General features: G+C 46.2%; 1 protein-coding gene across 5 annotated transcripts in view; it reads left to right on the top strand.

Moving 5' to 3' along the window:
* ACOXL (acyl-CoA oxidase like) overlaps positions 1-15398 on the top strand; it is a 348114-nt gene that overhangs the window by 266434 nt on the left and 66282 nt on the right. The window lies entirely within an intron of this gene.

Below are 15398 nucleotides of genomic sequence, written 5' to 3'. Positions count from 1 at the left end.
GAACATTTTGTGTAGCATCACGAATCATTCGTTCATTCATCGTATACTCTTATTCCATGGCGGGGGGGGGGGGGTGTCTTAAAAGAAAAAGGCTTTTGCTGTGCTTTTTTGCCATGTGGGGTTTTCCATCACACCAAGTTTACTGCTGGCCCTGGGAAGGCAGGGTCAGATTTGGTCCCATCATAGCTCTAGGGCCGAGCTTCCAATCCTGGTGTGTCCTCAGGGCACCATCTTATGGGGTAGAATTCCTGGACGGGTTCTGTTAGGAGTCAAGCCAGCCACCCTGAAATGCCTACATCCCACCCCACCTCGCAGCCTGGCCACCACCCTCCTTCCCCAACCAGGCAGTAGCAGGAGAGCAGAGAGCCATGTTATTTATCACTGTGGGGCTGCCTAGGCCCCTCCCTGAGGGCTGACAAGAGCCATATTGGGGTGAGTAGACTGAGCCTGGCCTCTCTTCTCCCTCAAGGCATGGTCCAGTGCTTGGGACCTGGTGAGCCTCATGACACATTGCTCAAGAGTATGGACAGGAATAAGAATATGCAAGTGAATGTGCCAGGAGCACAGGTTCCTCATGGGGTCTGAGGGCACCACACCCAAGGAGCAGCCTTTCTACGCAGCGACCACATTTCTTTTATAACCACAGCCTCATTAGCACCCCAGACTTGAATTGATTTGCCCCTTCTCCCCAGGGAGTGAAAGGAGGAGAGTGGGTCTCAGAGGGACAGAGGAAGAGCGAAAGATTCCCTCCCCACAGGTCACTGGGGCATGGGATTTCGTTCCCTCATCTGTGCATCCAGAAATTTTCATTTGTCTACACATCCACAGCATATGAGGCTCAGGGGAATTACCTCCCCTTAATCAAACTCAAAGGTGACAGCTCTATAAACCAGAATGCCAGTTTATTCATTATGAATGAAACCCCAACTTGCTAAATCATCCATACAGGCTCCGTCCTGTGGGGAAATCTCCATGTGGAATTTAGTTACAGTCATAATGTTGCAGAAGGTTGGGCTGTCCGGACAACTCTTGGAGGAGCATCTGAGTGTCTGTGCTGGCCTGCCTGCCACCGAGGCTGGGTCCTGGAGACCACAGGTTTTCTGCTTCCTGGACTGTCCTGGTGTGCTCAGCACCAGCTTCACTCCTTAAGGAATTTATACAAACCGCTTCTATGTTGGTGGGTTATTTTTTCTGATTTGTTGATGGGGCTAAAACATACTTGGGATATAGAGCAGCACACGAGGCACCTTTACTGATGGCAGTTACGTCCCAGACCACCTTCTTTACTCTGCGTAGACATTTATGGCTTTGCACTCAGAGATGCTTGGGCTCCTCCCTCTGTTCCTCTGTGGACTGGCTGCAGATATTACCCTTCCCAGGACATAAACAGGAACCATGTGGAACCCCAGGTGAAACACTTCTAAACATTAAGAGATGGGATTACATTCGAAAGGGGGGCATCAAAGAATCACTGAACTCATGCCTTTGCCTTGGAAACACTGACCATTATGCCTTGAACCACTCATCCCATCTGTTGAGAGCATAATTAAGTTTAGCGTGAGGGTTGGGAACTCGGGCTCCAGAGTCAGGTTAACTGAATGCAGAGGCTTTATTTAGCTCTACCCTGCTGTGTGACTGTGAGTGAATTAATCAACCTCTCTGAGCTTTAGTCTCATCTTCATTTATAAAATGGAGATAAGGTGATATTTACCTCATGGGGCTATTGAGAATATACTCAAAAGCCCTTATCTTAGCACCGGATCCATTGTTAGGGTTCAATAAACCTTTTTTGCCACTGTTAATTACTACTCTATGAAAACCTTCATTGCCATTACTGAAGTGGAACATTTAGATCCTTGTTTGTTAAGAGTGAAAACAAGAGAGCAATTAGGCAAGTTAGGTACCAGCCTAACTTGTAAGACTAGGAAGTCTAACACTGGCAGGAAGCATCAAAAATTTAATATTGCTGCAGCACAAAATAAATCTCAATTGACTCCCTGCCTCTTATCGGTTAATAACCACAGTAGCAAAAGTGATCATTTTCAGGAAATTGGCCCCCTTCGGTGTCAGAGGAAGACATTTTGCCTGTATAAAGTGACAGATTAAAAATAATAAGAATTAGTTCAATGACAGCATCTAGAAATCCCAGGAATGTTTGGAGATAGAGAAAGCCATCCGTAATGAGGAGACCTGAACAGACACAGGATGGGCTCTCATGGTAGGAATGCGCCAGCGCTCAGTGCGCAAGGACAATGCAGTCGGCATATCATTACATTTAAATAGCGTGCTGCGCCTCTGCCAGAGGTCCCCAGGGGATGGGAGAAGAAGTAGAAGGAGCCCATCTGTCTTCGGTGACCCGGTCCAGATGTTGCCTTTGGAGACTTTCAAAGAAAGAGCACAAAGGAGAGAAGGGAAGGATCAGTCCGCGAAAGCACAGACCTTAACGTCACCCCAGATGAAAATGAACTCAGAATCTAGCCATTTTTATTAGGAACAAATGGAAAAAATGCCTCCTGGCATCAGTATCCGTTGTCACCTCAAGACTTGGGAAAGCCATGTTTGAAATAAAAATGTTAAGCAGTCTCTAGTGGTTTCTGAAGTGGGATGTAACCATTACAATGATAAATTGTTATTTTTCTGTGATACACATTTTTATCTTGCCCTAGAAAGAGCAGTTCTGAAGCACAGTGCTGTCTGAACCCCTAAGGGTGTACCAATTCCTAAACAAAAAAGAGAAACTAAGCACTTTTATTAAATAAATTACATCTACCACTCTCCAGCTCCATGCAGAACTGTCTCTTGGTTTTTCCCTTCTCTAAGCCTGTAAAGTGTTCTCATTATGCTACAGAAGTCCTTTTCCTGGTTCTTACTAACATGACTAATAATTTAGAATGTTCTCATTAAGAGCACATTGTAATTATGATTAGAATATATAAATAGTGTGGCTTTCTGCCTATCAGAGGGTTAACTTCAGACTTCTCTCAGGGATGATTTGTTTCCAAACAAGACTTCCTTTGTTAATAAAAATGTGATCATATGTGTTATTAAAGCATTATTTTGGTATTTTATCCGCGAGTGCTTGTTCCAGTATTCTTCGTGGGATCAGCACTTTTTGTCACCATTGTTAATGGGGCTAGTCTTTAAACAAACTACATTCACCTTGATTTCATTTTAGCTTTGGCATTCATCTTCCAGGGAACTGTGGGAATATACTTACCACCTCACTGAATGTGCATTTCATTATTCCAGCTCAGAAAAATAAAATGCCATAACTTCATCCAGGAATCCGTGTGAATTTAGGTCCTTGTCACTCGCCTTACATTCAACGACAAAAGTGCCCCAACACCCTAAATCCTCTGCACTTGAAGAGCAAACCTGCCCCCCTGGGGTGGAACCAAAGTTGAAAGTCAACACATCTTATTCAAATACAGAATTCTCCAGTGTGTTTTGCTATTGTTGCTGGAGATGGAGGTCTGGCAGGTGGGGAAGGAGAAGAGGTACCACAGGTATTGTGTTGGCTGGGACAACCTGTGTGCCTTTTTTTCCTCATAGGGACCCTCTGAGTGGGATGATCTTTAGAAGCAGTCCTAGTGCACCCTGACAGGTGGTCAGAGGTGGGAGGGAGGAGCTTTGGGTACTGCTGCCCCTGATGCTGGCCTTCCTCTTCATCTAGCACCCCTTAAATATGTAGGTGGTAGAAGCAGTTGAGGGCATCTAGAGAGCCAAGAATGGGCAGGCACGATTTGCATCAGCATCTTGGCAACCCCAACACAGGGGAAGAGAAGGACCATCCCCAGCTTTGTTCCCTCTGTCCAGATCACACAGCTGAACATTAGACCCATTAGCTCCTGACAGCAAAAATTTCAGTGGAGAGTTAGCCCCCCCCCCCACTTCAGAGCACGTGACCTCCTCTGCAGGAGGTGCCAGGTCTCTAAAGCCCAAAGTCTGGGATGGCAGAGAGGGGCTGTCTGGAATGCCAGGCAGTGGCAACAAACCTGGAGAAAAAGGAAGGGAGACCTCGCCTTCCCTGAGCCGGCACAAGATTGCTCCAAGGCACAGAGATGAGAGTGGAGGCTCTTGCTGAGGGAGGCACCCAATGAAATGGAGGCCATTTTAAGTAGGAGCATAGGGCTACTTTGGGCTAATGTAGATGGTGGCTCTTACAAAAAAGAAAAGAAGAAGAAATGCGACTGAATTTGAAGAGTTGCTGCATGCCAACCCTTGGCAGAGCATGCAGCACTAGTTTCATGAGCAAATGGACACAGGAAGAGAAAGTTCTACGATGCAGACTGCCCAGCATCATACCACATTCCTAGCCTTTCCCGTTCTGGGAAGCTGGGTGAGATGAAGCGTGGCTCCCAGGCTTCTGTGAATCCACAGAATAGTTCTTCAGCATCATAAAGGTTGCTCCTGTCATTAAAATGCTGGGGTTTCTCCCCCCCCCCCCCCCCGCCGCCCCTCGCCACCCACCCACCCATCCTTGCCTTCTCCATATGGCCCCATAAGTAAATCTGCAGTTTGGATAAGCCCAACCCAGAGACCCCAAGTACTGTTCACCCAAGAAATGCTGTCACACTGGCCTTGCTAGAAGTCTGAGCCCCTGAGGCCCCGAATCACCCCCTTGGGACTATGTCACTAAGAAAGCCATCTTGAGAGGACTCTGCTAACCCTTCTTTGAAGGAGGTGACAACTTATGAAATTGTTTTATGACAAATGACCTGAGGATTCTGTTGCACTGGGAAGAAGGGGACACGTGGAAAAAGCAAAGTCTAACTCTTGGATAATATCTGTTCTGTGGAGAAGACTATTACGAACAGAATTTAGCTGCAGTACCTGACCCAGATGCTAATAAAATGTCACTTATCCCTGGAGCACCAGCATCTTGGCCGACTATAAGAATCACTGCAGCCTCCATCTGTTGAAGCCTTCCCCGTACCAGAGCCATTGTCATTTCTTCCATCTCCAGACATGCTGACAGAGGCCATTGAGAAACTGGCTCAGAGGAGAAACCAATTGCCTAGAATCACATCCAGCTAAGCTGTGGAGCTAGGACTTGGCCCTCAGGCTGGCTAACCCTAAAGCACTGCTCAGCAGAGCTTTCTAGGCATCAGATATTGAGGGAAACCCTCCCACCACCAACTCTCCAAGGGCTTTCCTTCCCACAGATAAACACCAGAGGCTGGGAGTCACAGCCTTCTTGAACTTTTGGAGATTTTTCTTTGTATATTTATTTAACACATACTTTCCTATGTTAAAGTTGGCCTGTACTGCTTTTTCACTACTCTTACCAAGTTTGTCTCCAAGTAGTGCATCTTATATTTTCTATCTCACAGATTTTCTGTGGGGATTAAATGAAAAATCATGTGAGGAAGCACTAGGGTCCTATAATCACGAGGACAGCTAACATGTAGGGAGGGCTCAGTGTTTCCAGCCCTGTGAAAAATGTTGTGGCGGGAATATTAATTAATCCCTCAACTGAAGCAGTGAGGAAGGGGCCACTGTCTATCCAATTTCCATCTGAGGAAACTAAGCACAGAGAGATGAAGTAAGTTGCCCAGTGTCACACAGCAGAAGGAGGATTCAAATCCCAGCTGATTGCCCACCTTGTGGGACCCATACATGCTGCTTGGATCTGAATCTGGTTACTCAGCATTGCTAAAGAGGCACAAAAAAGAAGCCCTCCCCACTTTAAACGTGCTGGTGGTGAGGGTCTCCTTTTTTCCCCATCCTATAATTGAAAAAATGTACCTTATATTTTTACTACAAAGATCTGATATGCAGTACACACTGACTTTACAGCTTCTGGCACCTAAGTAGTTTCAAAATAAGATTAATTAGTACCCAAACTGGCAGGTGAAAGCAACACAAAAGTAAAAAAAGAAACCATTTTTACGGCCGAACTTTGTACTGTGAGTTTTCCTGCTAGGAATATGATTAAGGATAATACCTTCTAAACTGTGAATAAAAATAGGAGCATCACACAAGGAACCCTTGTCTGATCATAGCAGTTCTAGGTATGATTTTCTATTTTAAAAATATGATCCCATATTCTAAAGTGAAACATATTTGCAACCAACATAAATTTAAATTTAGATTTTAAAGGACAACATGTTCTAATCTCACAAAACATTTAGCAAATAACCTTTGAGTTCACATGAGCCACCCACACAAAAACCAAAATGAACTCAGAAAAAAACATAGAAAAAGCAACTGTCTGTTGACAACCAGATTTTCTTTCAGCTCTCAGGTTGTTTTTTTTTTTTTTTTTTTTTTGTCTATAAATAATCTGTATGTTTCAAATGTGACCATTTTTTTAAGGTGTCTCTTGGCATGTTCTCACTTCAATGTGTTTTAAAAACAAGAAATAACTGTATAAATCATAGGAACTATTGAGTTTTTGGAGGAGAGATCTTTAATATACATGCTCTTCAGATACCAAAAGTGTCACAATGAAACGTTAAGATGATATATCCTTTCCTTAGTGCATCTGTTTATCTTTTATGGAATCTGGAGTTTGATAAATCACCAGAGATAAAAATATCATTTTTAACCTATTGTAGATCCCAAATGTCAGGAGGAAAAATAGTGCTGTGTCTCCTCTTTATGAATTTACCTCTCTCTTTGCTTGAGAGTTATGGGATTTTATTTGCAGAGAAAACATAATGCCCTATTAACTTGAAAATGATGGCTTTTACTCAGAAATGTGAGAACTGAAGAGGAAAAAATGCAGCATTCGATCCTGAGATATAATCAAGTAACAAGTTGTAATATATACTTCAAGTGGCCTAGAATGTTAGATAGGGAAGTGATTACAAGATAACTAACAGCAAGGTTTTCATCAGAATATTCACCTTCCTTTACTGACATGTAGGATTCCTAATTTGCTTATCAAAGTGGACATTGAAAACCCACCAGGGAAAGTTTATTTAACATCAGGGTAAGTAGAGATGGAGGAAGCTTTTTATTGTAACTTATTATTTTTTTTCACTAAAAAAGCACTCAGAAATCTCTCTTAATTGGAAGCCTGGAAAATAAGGAAATTCCCCCAGATTTCTATAATTATAGGTGAAAAGTGTTCTGTGCCCAAGAGTGGAACAAAAAGTTCATGTGGTAGAGATAGATGGTGTCTAACCACTTCTTGCTGTGATCTCGAGGGTCAAAGTGCATGAACCAGAATGTAAGCTAGTCACAAAAACATAACATGGAAGAAAAAATGACTTTTTATAATGTTAGAAATAGCTATTTCTTATTATGTAATGCACTTTCTGGATACAATAACATTAAAGTTCCTTGCCTTGTGCACATTTTATAGTTCTTCATTCCTGAGAAGTTTAAGACAAATTAAATTTTATGCAAATCCATTCTGGGCTATGGACAGATCGTTGAATTTTTCTGATAATTGACACAAAAAGCTTCTGTCAGCAGTTGATTAAAGAGACACTTAGGTTCTGATCTACGCACCAGAGATGCCTCCTCAAGTCCCAGCTTCACAGGACCAGTTAAAGCTGTGAGGACTTGACTTTGGTTTGCTTTAGTCATTCTTGCAAGGAACATGAAGACTGTGTTCCTAAGGAATAGGATGAAGGTATTGCTTCAGACTGTGGGACAAAATGGCGGGATGTCCCATGGACGTGGAACCTTGCTCTGTCTCTCAAACTCAGTCCCATGAAGAACAAGCATTTAAAATCTAGTCCTGCCCTACCTGAGTCCAGCATCTACTCCATTGTCATTCAGAAACAGTATGGATGTAGAGCCCTCTTCCTTCACTCCTTTTTCACCCCTCCTCATCCAATGTGTTGAAGGCCTACCATGGCCCAGGAACTATGTTAAGTTCTGGAGATGCAATATCCAGTAGGGAATGGCCCCTGCTCTCAAGGAGCATTAGTCAGAGCTGGAATGACAGTCTCCATAGACCAGATGCTCTGAGAGAACTTGGGAGATACTTAAGTATGGGGTTCACATGGCTCCCTATGAAGTGCTTGGCAAGACAGCATTTGAGACCTTACCTTTTGAAGGATGGGTAAGATTTACCTATATTACAAAGGTGGAAAGGACATTATAAGCAGAAGGAAGAGCAGAATGAGAAGCATGAAATTCATAGATGATTTGGGAGAGCACTTGTGATTTGGTGTGTCTGAAGTGCAGGGTACACGTTGGGAACAAGAGTCAGGATCCCACAGGGCCTTCGTAGGCCTAGTCTGGGAGGTTTCACTATCAACCTCCACAGTCAGTGGGGCTCTGGGAAAGATGTGGAACAGGGGAAGGCATGACCAGATTGGGGCTGTAGGAAGAGTATGCAGCTGTGATTTGGAGGTGAATTGTGACCAAGGGAGGCCAGGCCAGGGTGTCCAGCACACAGCTATGAGGATACAAACTGAGAAGCATTGGTGGCAGGACTGGTAGAGGCCGGGGAGCCATTCTGGAGATGTTACAGGGAAATAATCTACAGAACCTTGAGAGTGATGAGAGGCAAAGGGTGAGGTAGGAGGAAGCATACGGATTGTACAGAGAGGGCTGGGCTGTCTGGCACCAAGTTAGAGCAGACAGGACCAAATCCAGCCTGGATATGTACAGTGGGGGGGGAATCTGGGGCCTGTGAGTAAGACCCTACAATGGGGAATGGCAGAGAGGCCTGAGAACATAGAGATACCCAAGTTCTGAGCATGGCATTATGTTAAATTGAGAGGCAAACCCCTCAAAATGGAACACCTGAGTTGATGCCATACCCCAGGCAATTGGTCACAGCCATCATGTCTATTATCTTCCTGATTGAAATGCTATATCTGGAGTCCACAGCTCTTGCTTTTCCAAAACTTGTCAACTTCTGTTCTCTTCGTGGATCACTGAGGGGGTTGAGTGTGACCTCCAGCTGAGTGTCATGGTTGGAGTTATCTTTACAACAAGGGATCTGCAGTGGATGGGGCAGTCCCATGGGGAAGGCTGTCTGCCAGGGAGAAGATATGGAAATAGTGGCCACCACTGGTGTACACCTTAGTAAGCACCCATTGGCCATGGTGAGGTGAGAGCCACATTGAATAAGCAAGAGAGTACCCCATCTATCTGAGGGTAGGCAGCCTCTCCACCCATGGAAAGATTGCAAGTTCCGGAGAGAGGGGTTCCTTAGAGCTATGCTTTTATCTTTTGCTGAGTGAATGGTCACGTTTGGCCCAGGCTGAAAGGACTCTCTCTGGGAAGTCACTGACAAGTGTGCCTGCTTCCTCTTGTGACCGTGTGCCAGACCTGAGCCAGAGGTCACAGCTGGCTCTCTTTTATAACCAGCTTCACAGACAGGGAAGAGCCCTGAGAAGGAAGATCAGATGGGCATGTGATATCACAGGCATGGAGAAAGGGGAGCCACTTGCTTCCCAAGGCCTAGACACTGCAGACAGGATTTGCCCTGTCCCGCGGCCTGCCCCCGCTCCCCACAGGAAGTGCCCACATTTAGCCCTTGGCAGCAGTCATCCACGTCACTCCCATGGCTTAGACTATGGTTAAGGATTCCAAGATGGCAGGGAGGACCCACTGCCATCCCCATCCAGCGCCTGGCCAAACTGACATGCTGCCTGCTAGAAAGATGTAGTCTCTGCTACACCATGCTCTCCCCTCTTCGGGCACAGCTCCTACAGATTTCAAAGGAGTAGGCAGGAAATACTTGGCAGTTTATTTGCTTATACAATTTTCAGGACCTTCTCCTTGCAAGACTTTGGGCTAGGATGATATATGACCCTTCTCAGTGTAGGAGAGAAATAAGATATGAGTACATGTGCCCTCGTACGTGTGGAATGTGATGAGCCCATGAGAGGTACAGGGAGCTTGCAGACATCACAGTACTCTGAGATGGCTTCCAGAGGTTCCCTCGGTACTGGGTCTTGAAGTATTAATAGGATCCTAATGTTAGAAGTATGGCAGTGCATTCTGGGAGGAGGCTACAGTGTGGACAAAGGTGAAGGTGACAAAGTGAAGGCCTTGTTCAGGGAATGGCAAGGCCCCTGTTCTACCATAAGGGGAGAAGGCCAGGAAACAAAACTGAGTTTTGAAAAAGTGGGCTGAACAGGGTTGTGGGGTAGGCTGAACGCTGTGTTACAGCACTTGACCTTTGCTGGGTAGACAGTAGGAGGCAAATGAAGGGACAGCCAGAGAGTGACCCTCAGACCCAGGGTCACTTGAGGGTCACTTCCCTGGCCATGATATACTGGGGAAAGAGACCCAGAGTGGGTGGGAGCAGAGAGTAAAGAACAAAATATGGGGCTGTGGCCAGCAAGCAAGAGGCTGAAGACCTTCAGTGAGGAGGTAACAGAGGGGGTTGAAATGAGGATTTGTATTAGAGAAGCAGAAGTCCCCCTCTCTGTCCAAAAGCTGTCCCTCTGATGGTGCTGTGGTCCTAGTACTCAGGCAGAGACTTAGTCACAGAGAACTAGTACTTGTCTGCCCGGAGGAAAACTTGGGCCCTGTGAGCTCCTGTCGTGCTCCCAGACGTGGGCATGGAGCCGGGGGGGGCAGGTGGCACGTGCCGTGTTCTGTTTGCTCTCTGGAATGAGCCACTTGAGCCAGACCAGGCTAGGGGACCAGGCAGCGAGCCGTGGCACCTTGCCGAGCATGGAAGTCCCCTGTGGGCCAGCTTTACCACATCTCAATGGGCAAGAGGCTAGAACTGCCCAAACTGCAAATTGACAAGAAGTTAAAATCCCCTGCTCACCCTCCGTGTTGATTCTGAAAACAAAAGTAGAGGTTTTTTCTGCAAAAAAAAAAAAAAAAAAAACCAACCTGAAGGCCTGAAGTTTTTTCTGAAGGCCTTTTGTCTCTCTCTCTCTCTCTCTCTCTCTCTCTCTCTCTCTCTCCCTCTCTCTCTCCCTTTCAACATTTCCCTGTTATGTTCTGATGAATAGGTGTGTGGGGGACTTCAGAAACCTGGAGTGCTAGTTCTACAAAATGAGCTGACAGCAGGCTGTCACATACAGGTGAGAGCAGTGGGCTGAGGGACAGCCACCAGCATGCTCCATGTTGTGCCACAGAGTAAGTGGAGGACCCTGGACCAGAAGCCTCGGGTGTAGACACCATGTGAACCTGACCCTCAGACCCTCAAGGGTCTGGAGATGTGGGACCAGCCGTCCCTAGTGCCAGGGAAGCATTAGCAAGGGAGCACTGCTTCCAGAGCACAGTGCCCAGCCTCCAGGGTGCTTGGCTGTCACATTCCTCCAGGTGGAAATCTGTTTTGGGGCAGATGTCTGCTTCCCTATGTCTGGTTTCCTTATCTTCATTGTAAGTATGAAAGGTGAAAGCCTCCTTCTCCTACCAGAGGGGAGATGCAGCTGGGACCTGTGTCCTCTTTCCAGAGATAGACGGAAGGGCCTGACTTTGAAGAGGTTTGGGTGAGCCTGTATTTTAGCATCAGGTCTTGTTCCGTAGCACAAGTCTGCCCTGCTGCTATGTGTGGGGCCTAGGGGAAGTGTGTAAAACAAGCTGACAAAGTGTTGAAGAAAATATACTCTGTCCTCCTGCCTGAACAAATGTAGCTTCATTCATCCAGAAGGCCAGACTCCAATTTACAATTCTCAGGCTCAGTTTTGTGCACTCAGCAGCATGGGGAGAAGCATCCCCATCGCAGATCCCTGACTATTCCCACCCCCAGATCCATCCCACACCATGTGGATCATCTAGTCTATACATACGAGGTCAGTGTCCCACCCTGCAAACGGCTTCCCTTGGCTACCCCATGAGTCTAGGGATACACACACCAGATGGAGTCCATTCCCAGAGAAGAGACTCAAGCTTTTACCCCAGGATCCTGGGTACCTGGAGAAGTGAGGGGCAGACTCCAGGTGGGCACTCCCCCATTGCCCCATGGAGAAGGCTGAAGCCAGACAAATGGTAGAGTTAAAGCTTGGCACCTGGGGCAGGATCCCAGTTCTCCAGGGCACTGTCACAGGGTTTGTGAGAGAAGCTGAAAGAACATTCTGAGACTGCATTCCTGAGCAACACAGCGCCCTATGTTATCTATTAAGGTCACTTGTGCCTGCTGAGTTAGCCTTAGTTCCTCAACCTTAGAGCCATAATTCAAAGGGAAACACAAGTTCAATGCTCTTGTACATTTGGTTTGTTTTACTCTCCCCCCTTATTTGCATTAACATGTCATAATGAAAGATATTCTAGGTACAACCATTTCCTTGTTTTAGGGATCTCCCACATTGAAAAATCCTGTCTACCTTTCAGAAATGGCAGCAGGGGTGAGGCTGTCGTACTGCACATCTGAGCCCATGGTGGCCCATAGCCACAAGAGGAGACATCTGTATTTCACGCTGGCCTCTAAGTGTTTTCTCCCAAACTACCATTTTCCTACTTCAACCCGGTCACTTTTTTCTAGGCTCCCCCCACCACCCCAAAGCCGACTTGTTATCTCAAAATCTGTTGTTCTCCCTCTACCATCAGGCCATCTTTCTGTCACACAGAGTGGGTGGATCGAACCAAGAGAACTGTCCTCAGGCAGGTGGAAGCCTTTGCAACCCCCTGCTGACATGAACCACCCCGGGGACCCTTAAGAGGCATTAAAACAATCAATGTAGAATAAAAACATTTCACCCAGAGTCCTTGAAGGAGACTCGCGCTGCTGCCACGAGCCTTGTGTTTTCCTGCCTGCCTTATTTTCATCAGGCAGTCAGCCCGTTGAATCAGCAGCAGGGGTAGAGGAAGGTAGATACCACAGATGTTTTCATTTTTAGAGGTTTTTTTTCTTTTGTTAAAAAGACTTTTTTTTTTTTTTTTTTTTAATTCGTGAGAGACAGAGACAGAGAGGCAGAAGGAGAAACAGGCTTCCTGCAGGGAGCCCAATGCAAGACTCAATCCCTGGACACCGGGATCACACCCTGAGCTGAAGGCAGAGGCTCAACCACTGAGCCACCCAGAGGTCCCTCTTTTTTTTTTTTTTTCTTATTTAAAAGTCGGGGAAGGGAGTGGAAGGGGGAATGAAACATGAAACTTGTTCTGGTGCTTCTCAGCAGTCCTTGTCAATGAGTTAGGCAGCCCAGGCACAGAGGCCACCAGACCTGGTGGGGAGGAACTGGCAGGGTTTATACCCTCTGTCTTCTCTTGCAATTTGGTAGAAATCAGAGTGGGGTGAGGTGAGTGGTGAGCCCACTGTTGGCATGAAAGCACAGGTCACACTGACATCTAAGGCAAGAGGAAACAGCTGAGAAACCCCTGTGCTCTGCTTCTGCTGGTGCCCAGTTGTCGGGGTTGGCTTTTGTTGCTTGTGTGGATGGGATGAGAGGCGCTTGCCTCGTGGTCTCGAGCCAACCAGTTAGGGGGAAACTCCATCTGTGGGCCCCGTATCCCCACGGGGCGCTCCAGTCCAGTTCCACAAAATTGGGTGGTGACTTTGGCATGTTGGACATGACAGGAATAGACCAGAATTTGAGAAAAGACACAAGGCTGTCTCTGGAGTACAGAGGCTCATTCCTCAGACAAGGCAGTGTGTGCACCTATAAGCCAAAAAATGATTTAAAGGAAAGAACCCAGGGACGCCTGTGTGGCTCTGTGGTTGAGCATCTGCCTTTGGCTCAGGTCATGATCCCTGGCTCCCCTTGGGGAGCCTGCTTCTCCCTCTTCCTATGTCTGTCTCTCTGTCTCTCTCTCTTTCTCTCTGTGTGTGTGTGATGAATAAATAAATAAAATCTTTAAGAAATTTAAAATTTGTTTAAAAAAAGAGAAGAATCCAGAGTGTAATGTGTCCCACCAAGGCATGAAATGGGGAAGAAATCCATGTTATGGGGAAAGAGAAAACTTCTCAAGGGTGCAGAGTGGGGAGCCAGTGCTGTGCTAGACACAGTGCCATAGCCTATGGCCTCTCCACTCATCCTCACACCACTTCCACGAGGCAGGCACTGGTCTCCACAGGTGACTGTAGGAAATTAAGGCCCAGGGAGAGCATGTGGCTCGTCAAAGGACACAGCTGGGAGTGGAGGTGAAGACCTCAAGTTAGAGCTATCTGACTCCACCTTGACCAGTTGGGCCCAGAAGAAGGGTAGGGTTTGAGCAGATGGAAAGAAGACTGAGCAGATCATGTGGCCAAGAACCCAGCCATGGATTTATGATAGCAAGGGGCTGGCAAAGGGGGCTTTCCACCAGAGAAGAGGAGCTGAGACGTAGAGAGAAGGAGGTGTGTGCAGAGATCTGGCAGTGCTAGTTCTCCTGTGGTGGCAGCAATGGGCCCAGGGCCTGGAGAGGGGGATGGGGCATCCATGTTGGGGAATGAGGCAGAAGCATTATGCAGAGTCAAAGTGGCACCCATGCTATGAGAAGGGGTGCACTGGGGAGACATTGTGCAAGAAGGGTCAGCAGGCTCTGTGGCCCAGAGATCTGGGCCTACTGGCTGGTGGAAGACAGTTCCACAAAAAATGGGAAAATTCAGGGAAGGGTTGGCTAGGCATGGAAGTCAACTGGTTTGGATTGTATGTTCACAGTTCAAAGAAATAGCTGCCTTGGCTGGTTGCCACATCTTGTGAACAACTAAAAGTGTCACAGTGGAGTCCAGCCACAGGCAGCTGGAAGTATGTCTCTGAGGTCACTACAGAGGAGGAGAGGTGGGAGCAAGAATCTAGGAGCCCTCCAAGGAGGCAAGTAGCAAGCATTTAGATTCCCATGGCCTGTGCTCAGGAAGATTCCAAGTCACAGCATAAACCTTTACTAAGTGAAATAGCTACCTTCAGAAATGTCTAAAGAAAACCTAGCATCTAAATTTGTAGATGCTTAAGAATTTGTATTCTTTACTCATCTTCAGACAATAGAGTTCAATATTTTGTCACACCAAACTATATCACAGCAAAAGTCCAAAACAGAGCTGATGACCATGTTCTGGGAGTGGGGTTGTTGCTTCCAGGGTCTTCCATGGGCTGGTGAGTTCTGAATGGGTGAGCAAATGCATTCATATGAACTCAGCCCTCGCTTGGGCTCTTATCTCAAGCTGAGTTTCTGTTGAGCTCCTCTTACAGGGAAAGTATTATATTTCAACTCTCAACTCTTAAAATGTTTTAACTGTTTAAAAAGAATTTAAGATTCTGTGTAATTAATATTCATTTTAGCCAGTTGAATATGGCTAAACTGGATGAACATATAAAGCAGGCAACACTGACTCCCTCTATTGGTTCTGAGCACATTTTGACTGGATCAGAGCAAAAATTTAGACTTGGAAAAAGTCATCAGCACAAGATACGACTGATAACAGTCACAACTGCACAGAATAACTTAGTCATAGATTAAAAACTAAAGGTTTGTGCTTTATAGGTAACATTGAACACAACACAAAATAATTACCAAGACAATGCTTTCTTCATGAAAATTCGCTCTTGATGATACAATTATCTTCAAAATATCTGCATTTGTAAACATAACATCCAGACATCCTT

Source organism: Vulpes vulpes, chromosome 8, assembly GCF_048418805.1.
Source record: "Vulpes vulpes isolate BD-2025 chromosome 8, VulVul3, whole genome shotgun sequence".
Lineage (NCBI taxonomy): Eukaryota > Metazoa > Chordata > Mammalia > Carnivora > Canidae > Vulpes > Vulpes vulpes.
This window is presented reverse-complemented; position numbering and strand designations above follow the sequence as displayed.